At 36.7% G+C, this 9,057-nt stretch overlaps 1 non-coding gene across 1 annotated transcript; it reads right to left on the bottom strand.

The window, feature by feature from the left end:
- Positions 1-1,009: 1,009 nt before the first annotated feature.
- TRNAN-GUU (transfer RNA asparagine (anticodon GUU)) lies at positions 1,010-1,083 on the bottom strand. The gene has a single exon. It is a non-coding gene; the product is annotated as a tRNA-Asn (tRNA).
- Positions 1,084-9,057: the final 7,974 nt, after the last annotated feature.

Here is a 9,057-nt window from a genome sequence, read left to right as displayed (position 1 = left end):
TATAATTATGCAGTAAAAAAATGCTATCGGTAAAATGATTGCCCCGCCCACTGTGAATTATAAGGTCGACGACTCTATTGCCTCGATATGACCTTTTAAAACCGGAACAGAAATTTAATTACCTATTCGATTTTAAAATCTAGTCTCAGCTTAAAAGTTTTATTATATTAAAAAAAATATTGCCAAACTTTGTATGGAATGTAGGATCGATCCATTTAGAATAGTGATAAATCTTCAGTTGTGGATTTTTTTAAATTAACTTTTGTATGTGCGGTGTAGCTAGCTGACGACTTACTGGATTTTATGATTTTATGATAACGATTTGACTCGACCGCGACTTGGCTGTGCTCCTGGCATCGCTCTCTTATTTTTATCTATAAATATATTAATACGCGAAGCAAATATTTTGTACTACTTTTTACGAAAATTGTGCGGACGGAGGAGTATGAAATTTCCCACGCTTATAGAGAATATAGTGAAGTAGTGCAGAATGCAAATATTTTTTTGTAAAATATGCATATTACATTAAATCAATAAAAAAAAAACATTAAACACCCTAACATGGATTTGGAAAAAATAAAGACGATCTCCTTTGAAAATGAGTTCGGATTATAAAAAAATCGAAAATTAAGAGCGGCGCGATAAACAGGGCCTAGGGAGGCATCAAGCTTAAATCCATCACTGCTTACAATTTAGCTTAAACTAAAAAGTAATTTTGATTTAACCTAAACTACAATTTTAAGTGATATTGTATCTGTAAAGGCCACTGACCTTACTTAATGTCTATTAAGGCTAAGCATTTAAACTTTGTATGTGCTCTCTTTAGTTATGTCACTATCACTGTAAATGTAGTGTAATCTGATGGTAATGTTCGTCTGCCAACAAAAATTCAATAGAAATAAGATGAACAAAAAATTTTAAGCATTGCTGCTGTCCGCCTTGAGAGATGTTTGAGAATTTTTTAAACGAAACATTCATGTGCGGTTGGAACAAACAAAGCAAAAACATGCGCCCCCGGGTGGGCTCGAACCACCAACCTTTCGGTTAACAGCCGAACGCGCTAGCCAATTGCGCCACGGAGGCAGTTGAGCGACTAGTTGAAATTAAGGATCACTATCTTATGTATAAAAAAAGAGTTAATCACTACATAGTATAAAACAAAGTCGCTTTCTCTGTATCTGTCTGGCCCTATGTATGCTTAAATCTTTAAAACTACGCAACGGATTTTAATGCGGTTTTTTTTAATAGATAGAGTGATTGAAGAGGAAGGTCTATATGTATAATAACATCCATTAAATAGTGGAGCAATACTTTTATTTTTGAGGTTTCTAATGTGATGTCGTAAATAATCAATAATAAAATTTCATGTTTCCGAAGCGAAGCGAGCGCGGGTCGCTAGTACCTAATACAATATATTTTTCTAGTTGTTCTAATAACCTCGAGAGGTCATGCTAGATTCACCAAACGAGTAGATAAGCTCAAAGGGCTCTAACCTGACGACGTTACTAACACTAGCCCTAGCAAGAGCAGTGCTTCGCAGAATCTACCACCGGATCGGAAACGCGACCCGCTGAGAAGATCCGACTACCTCAAAATTTATTAAATACTAGATTAACCGATTTCCGAATCTTTTTCTAATTATTTCAAAACTGATGCTTCTCATGGCGTATTTAATTTTATCAATATCCGTACTAGTAGCGTTTTTTCAGTTGTGCTTAATAATGCAAATTTAAAACACTTCAATTAACGATTTTGTTTTGTTGATTCTGCCTGTCCTGCCTATTTCTGTCGTGAAGCAGTAATACGTTTCGGTTTGAAGGGCGGGATAGCCGTTGTAACCACGTTGTAACTATACTGAGACCTTAGAACTGATAACTCAAGGTGGGTGGCGCATTTACGTTGTAGATGTCTATGGGCTCCGGTAACCACTGAACACCACATGGGCTGTGAGCTCGTCCTCCTCGTGAAAAAATAAACAGGTCGATTATTTTTTTGTTGAAATATTAAACTAAACGTGTAAAACGTGAAAAATTATAATTAAACGTGTAAGAATGAGACGTCATTAAAAAAATAGGCCAGATTCCAGGGTTGCCAACTCGAAATTCGTCAAGGTGGGAGATAGGGTTCTACAATTTGGTAGTTTCCAACAAACCCTACTATGAAAACTTTTCAAGTCTTTTAGAGACCCTACAATAAGAATATGGCATCCTTAATTTACTTTTCGATTGGATAAGACATATTTGAAATATTTTTATTAGAAATCCAATGATAAAACAGAATTATGGGCCGCTAATATTCTTCTTTTTCCCATAGTTGAGAATATTTTTGATTGTAATGCATCTTTTTTAATTTTCGAGGAGGAGAATTTTCTTCGTTTTCACTTTCACTTTCACTCATTTTGATAGTGTTCAATTGAAACTTTTTAAAAATTACAATCAGTTATTTGTTAATTGGATAGCGTTATGATTTGAACTTTTTGAAAACTTCAAAAGTTGGTAGATAAAGCGGTAGGTTTGATTTACGACACTAAAAGTTGGTGGATCTACCGAAAAGTTGGTAGAGTTGGCAACGCTGCCAGATTCCCTACGGATATGAAATAAATGCGTAAAGCGCTAACGAAATATTACATTAATTCAAACACAACCTTTAAGTATTACCTTCACCTTTCCCGCAGGGCGTGCTGAACTGGCACAACTCCGTTCACTTCCTCGCCGGACTTCGATATGCATCGGTTTCGTTATAATCTATCTATATATATATATAAATGAATTGCTGTTCGTTAGTTTCGCTAAAACTCGAGAACGGCTGGACCGATTTGGCTAATTTTGGTCTTGAATTATTTGTGGAAGTCCAGATAAGGTTTAAAAGGTTTGAATAAATATGAAAATGCTCGGAATTAAATAAAAATAACAATTTTGTTTTTTCGTTTGATGTGTCCTCCGTCGGACGGATTCCTTTTGTTTGTTTTAAGTTTGTTTTATACAAAAGCTTAAGTATTTTATTTATCGATTGAGGCACTACGAAGTCTGCCGGGTCAGCTAGTAATTACTAAAACACATTGCAAACGGGTAACTCGGTATGACAATACGGACGTGGTAAAACCGTAGCCGACTTGAGAAGAGAACATTCTAGACAAAGCGGCTGGTTATGTTCAGCTGGTCACGACCCTCAGCAATGAGGAATACGACGCAAGGAGGAGGATCTTCAGCTGGGAGTGGCCGTAGACCCAATAATGTCCGTAATGACTCTCAGGAATAATTTTTACAAATAGCTCACTAGTAAGATGGATATCTGCTTCTTCTAATAAACATCAAGCCCGCAAAATTATTATAAATTCGTTTGCATTTTATCATGTACCTACATGCGTATTTCTCTACGAGTACAATATAATGAAATGTATGTAGCAGAAGCGATGTTAAGTAAAGTAGAAGTTATTTTAATTATGTCTGCGACTCGCGGAAGCCGAAGAGAATATAAAAAAATAAAAAAAATAAAAAATTTAATTAGTATGACTGATTTAACCGTACTCATCAAACTCGACAAAGTTCGACGTGCAACCTAACCCATGCATTAACTCGCTGGGTTTCTCGCCGGATCTTCTCAGCGGGTCGCGATTCCGATCCGGTAGTAGATTCATTCGCGAAGCAACTGCCCTTGAGTTGTTAGGTCTCCTTCGGAGGCGCTCGGGCAACTGTTAGCAAATTCCACCCCTCCTGGCTGAACCTTTGCCCGCCCACCTGTCCTGGTGAAACTAGAAAGGCCACCAGTAATACCTCAAACAAAAAAAAGTAAGCCTGGAAGTAGTGCATAATACACAGATGGATATTTTTGAAATTTTCGATAGATGATTTTGTTGGATCATTAGATTCACAAAAAAAACAAAAACGTATAGAAACGCTAATGGCCAGTGTCTGCTTGTAAACAAAAAAAATCAATCATTTCATCACAGTCACTGTGTTGCCATTGAACTTGTTCAATACTATACACAGTGCATTTGAATACCAGACAAGCAAGCTGTAAAAAAACGAGTGAAAAAAATATTTACGACTTGTAGCAGTATCCTCGATGATAAAAAAGAGGACATTGACTTCCTCGTCGGATCTTCTGATCGCGATTCCGATCCGGTAGACTCAGCCCTTGATCTACAAGTCTCCTTCGGAAACACCCGGGTGACTGTTAGCTAACCCCGATACTGAGCCCATATTCACTCATCTACCAAACTGAAAAAGCCTTTGAACCACCTGCAATCCTTACAAGCCGCAATAAAATACATGTTAAAAATACGCTTTTATCAACTTCACCTTTAACTGTATATATGAATCATCGTGATCTTCACGAATTACCAGGCGTCCTATAAAAATTTACCCACGCGAGAGAAGCAGTACCGATGACAAACAAAATTTTCACTGGTGGTAGGACCTCTTGGGAGTCCGCACGGGTAGGTACCACCACCCCGCCTATTTCTGCCGTGAAGCAGTAATGCGTTTCGGTTCGAAGGTTGTAACTATACTGAGTGAGACCTTAGAACTTATATCTCGAGGTGGGTGGCGCATTTACGTTGTAGATGTCTATGGGCTCCAGTAACCACTTATCACCAGGTGGGCTGTGAGCTTGTCCACCCATCTAAGCAATAAAAAAAAATTATTAATGTAACCCTTGAATCATTGAATTTAAATTTTAGTTTGGCTTGCTGTTAAAAACGTGTGTTTTTAGATAATTATTATTTTATAATATGTTTCGCATTAATAGAGCCCAACACAGTACAGACTTAAAGCAGTATATTTTCCTCAACAAGGAATTATAAATGTTCGTCCGCGAACTACTACATCTAGTCTAATAAAATAAAAATCAGAATCAACCTTCGTTCGTCTATCTGTACTGTGTACTCAGTTAATAAGCAAAAAAAAACATCGTAAAAAAAAAACACAGCAAAAACTCCAAAATCATCCAATTAAAGTTTAACAAAAAAAAACTGCCATTCACACGGCTATTATTAAAACGAAGAAACGATATTTTTTTTTTAAAACTACTATCTGATTGTGTACTTATCACATTTTTTGGATGTTTAAACTTTTATTTATTATAAATAAATAAAAACATAATATTCCTAACCTAAAAGTACATTTTATTATCCGCAACATGCTTAGTCAAAAAGTACAATACTTACTTTCAGATACAAGCGTCGTCATAAGTAACATATAGGTAGGTCCACGCTAACACCAATGCGCGGGTAGGCATCGGCTAGTCAAACAAGCCACTCTGGATCGCATCCGGCCCGAAAGTACCCATTACGCTAGCAGCATTGCCACGCGGTATGGCAATGGATAATCTCTGAACCAGATACGACCCAGACCGAGGATCATGGCCTTGCCCTCTGAGGCATTGGCATTTTTTGGATTGATATAGAAATACAAATTTTTATTTTTAATTTTTAAAATTTAAATTCTCCGTATATAATAAAATATTTCTAAAGCTCTATAAGATCAACAACATAAAGAGCACATTCCAATAAATCAGCAGTCATTGACCCAATATATAACTTAAATGATATAACTTAAATGATTTGAAAATAATTAAGTCTAGAAATAAATAAAGGATTTGGAAGAAATGTTACGTCTAAAATTTGTATTTAAATTGAGCAAATTAACAAGGGGTCATCGACCCCAAATAAACATGGATGCCAATAATTTCAAACAATTTTAATTTAAACTGTATTAGTGTGGGTGGGGTGTATCAACTAGATTCAAATTATTGAAATATATATGTAATATCTTTCGAAAATAAAAATAATAAAGTTTCCAGCTAAGCGAACATTACTAGTTACATTAAAATATATCTGAATTTATCTGATAATAATGATGAAAGATGCTAACGGTAAAATAATATAAAATGGTTTTGTTTGGTTTGTGTGTTCATCGATGTATCGGTTTTAAATTGTTTGCATTTTAATTGAGCTGTTTGTATTACGAATAGGAATGGTCGTTGTCGCGAGCCTTCGGATTGGAGTTTGTTAAGGAAATTACTAGATCTTTCTTTACGTTACTACGATATTTGTATAGTTTAGATCTGCCCCAAGATTTCAGGCTAGTTCGAATTGTTAAAACAAAATAAATATGTTCAGTTTTCCAATGTCAAAAATGTTTGGCTTTCCAAGCAAGAACATACACAGCACAAATAAAAAAAAGTAATAAACAGCTTTTATTATAATATCGTAAATACTCCGTTAATTACAGGATTCATAATAATAACACAATGCTAGCCACTAACCACTATTGAATGTCAAATCTGCGTGATAAAAATCTTACAACGGCTACACGAAACTTACGAAGTTGGAAATTTCATTTTCTGGTAATGAAATAATTACAATTTTCATAGATATTTAAACACCTTTATTGCAGAATGTAAAGTGCCATCTATCCGCGGTACTGAGAAAACCTCCAAATTTACATGAAACGCGCCATCTATTGACAAAGTGTTGAACTGCTTAGCATTTTTTATGTTAAATTATTCTACAATAGATGTCACTAAATTACGAAAAGTAGTCAAAATTTAATTTTTTTAAATAAACGTGACCAAATTTTCTTTCAATACGCGTTAAATTAATGAAGCTGTTTCTCACATAATTAATATTATTATATGACACTAAAGGAATTTACAGTAACGCTCTGTTTTTTACGTCGGTCAACGATGCTATTAAAATCTTTCAGGCGCTAGAAATTTCAGTTGCAAATCTAAAAACTGACTGCAGGTGTACCTACTTGGTATATTTCAGGCTAACGCTTTTACTTCCAAACTTCGTATCATATTTAAATTTAAAATACTCATATTTCTAAATTCCTTAAATACTATAATGAATCTATTAGTTTTACACTTTTCAAATATAGAAGCATTTCTTCCGGTATATCATGCGGACACGTTACATAATGTTAATTTCGGCACGTGACGAAACATTCTCGGTAACAATTTCTTCGCTGTAGCCGCTGGGCACTCTGAACTCTGTTAATTTGTGGCGCCTTTTCCTCGTTCAAGGATTGGCGGGAACCGCGTGACGTCATCGCGCCCACGCTCGTCGTGTGACGCCAGCGGATCGATGACTATTTCCACTCTGCTCGCACTAGTCAAACGCCAAACAAACTGACATTTTCTGTCTCTCTCTAGCAAGTATGAATGCTTTGAATTTTGAAATCGTAGGCGTTGCGTGCGTGGACGAACTACGCCGCTATGTCTATACGACGCCTCTCAATAATTTGAAATCGGATGATACAGATAATGGTCATACAGGATTGTTTATACTAGGTAAATGATTATGCAGAACATCGAACGATTTACCTAAAATACCACTGTATATAGTCTATCTAGTACATATTAAGATGGCAGTTAATCAAATGCAATTAAGTCATCGATAAGGCCTCAAGATAGGCGTAGGAAGGCAGTAAATAAATCATTTAAATCTATGTTTCAATCAAAGAACTTCAGTGTGCAAACATCTGGTTATCTCCTATTTCAAGGTCGACCGCGTCAACAATTTTATTAAAATTTATATATTATTATGTAATTATGTTTAATAAAAAAAAAACATATTTACAGTAGAATACACTGGCGCACGCTCAATTATTGAAATCAATCATAGCCCCCGATCTTATCTACAAAGCTTTTTACAAAGAAATTTCATTAATCGGTATTACTTTGTATTGTAAAATTGAGACTTAGAATACATTTCTCAAGGTGGGTGGCGGCATTTACGTTGGTCATGTCTATGGGCTCCGGTCACAGTTTAACGCAAAGTGCGCCGTGAGCTCGTCCATCCATCTAAGCAAGAAAAAAAACCTCAGATAATCATTTGTTTTGCTATTTAAAAAAAAAAACCATTGCCAATTTTTTTTTAATAACAAAATAACTCGGCAAACGTTCGTTAAAAGCTAAAACTAAATACTATCAATCATACATCACTTTCATCTAAAAAAAATTTATCCTGTTAATACTGCTTAGGGATTCTTCTTCTCAATCGTGTCACTCTTGACAAAGTGGTCTTGATCGTCATGTAGTGTTGGAAGGGGTAGACTTGATGCGTCTCACGATGTCCCGCCATCTCTCCCTGCTTGAGGCGAGGTTAAGGATATTAGAGCGAATAATTAGGATTATTTTATTGGGCATCGATTCGCCATCTTAAATTCGGTGAAAACTACGTTCTAAGATTAGGTTTCATACAAATAAATCAGGCTCGGTTCTATTGCCCTGCACAACGGAATGCTTAATGGCTTCGTTATTGACATAGGCAGGACGGCAGTACTGTCTCGTTCGTGAGTTACTGGTGGTAGGACCTCTTGTGAGTCCGCACGGGTAGGTACCACTACTCCGCCTATTTCGGTTTCGGTTTGAAGGACGGAGCAGCCGTTGTAACTATACTGAGACCTTAGAACTTATATCTCAAGGTGGGTGGCGCATTTACGTTGTATATGTCTATGGGCTCCAGTAACCACTTAACATCAGGTGGGCGGGCTGTGAGCTCGTCCACCAATCTAAGCAATAAAAAAAAAGAATAACAACACACTCCGTTTTTCAATGTGGGAAACGGGAAAAACGGAATATAAATAGAATAGAACACTGTTAATAGTGTAGGGTAGTTTGAGAACGCCAGAGTTGGATACATATTTCTCTCAAATAATATCACAGCAGTCAGTCATCAAGTATCCGTGGCCTAGAGGATAAGACTTCCGGTGCATTCGTATAGAGCAGTCCAACAGTGCCGGTGTTTAAGTCTCGCAGGAGGATAACAATTTTTTTTTTCCTACCTAATTTTATGGTCTAGATAGACCATGTCAGCATCGCCGGGCTAGTAGGTGAGCTCACGGGGCTCAAACCTGCCATATTGCTAACACGATCCCTAGCCAGAGCCGTGTTTCGCAGAATCTACCACCGGATCGGAAACGCGACCCACTGAGAAGATCCGGCGAGAAACTCAGTGGGCTGTGTCTGTGGGTTAATTTACTCGTCGAGCCCTTCCTTGCAAGCGATGGGTCCGACGAGGACGATGACCGGTGCTTATAGTACCTAGAA

Source organism: Bombyx mori, chromosome 14 (genome assembly GCF_030269925.1).
Source record: "Bombyx mori chromosome 14, ASM3026992v2".
Lineage (NCBI taxonomy): Eukaryota > Metazoa > Arthropoda > Insecta > Lepidoptera > Bombycidae > Bombyx > Bombyx mori.
The sequence above is the reverse complement of the archived record's forward strand: the minus strand, read 5'-3'. Positions and strand labels throughout refer to the sequence as shown.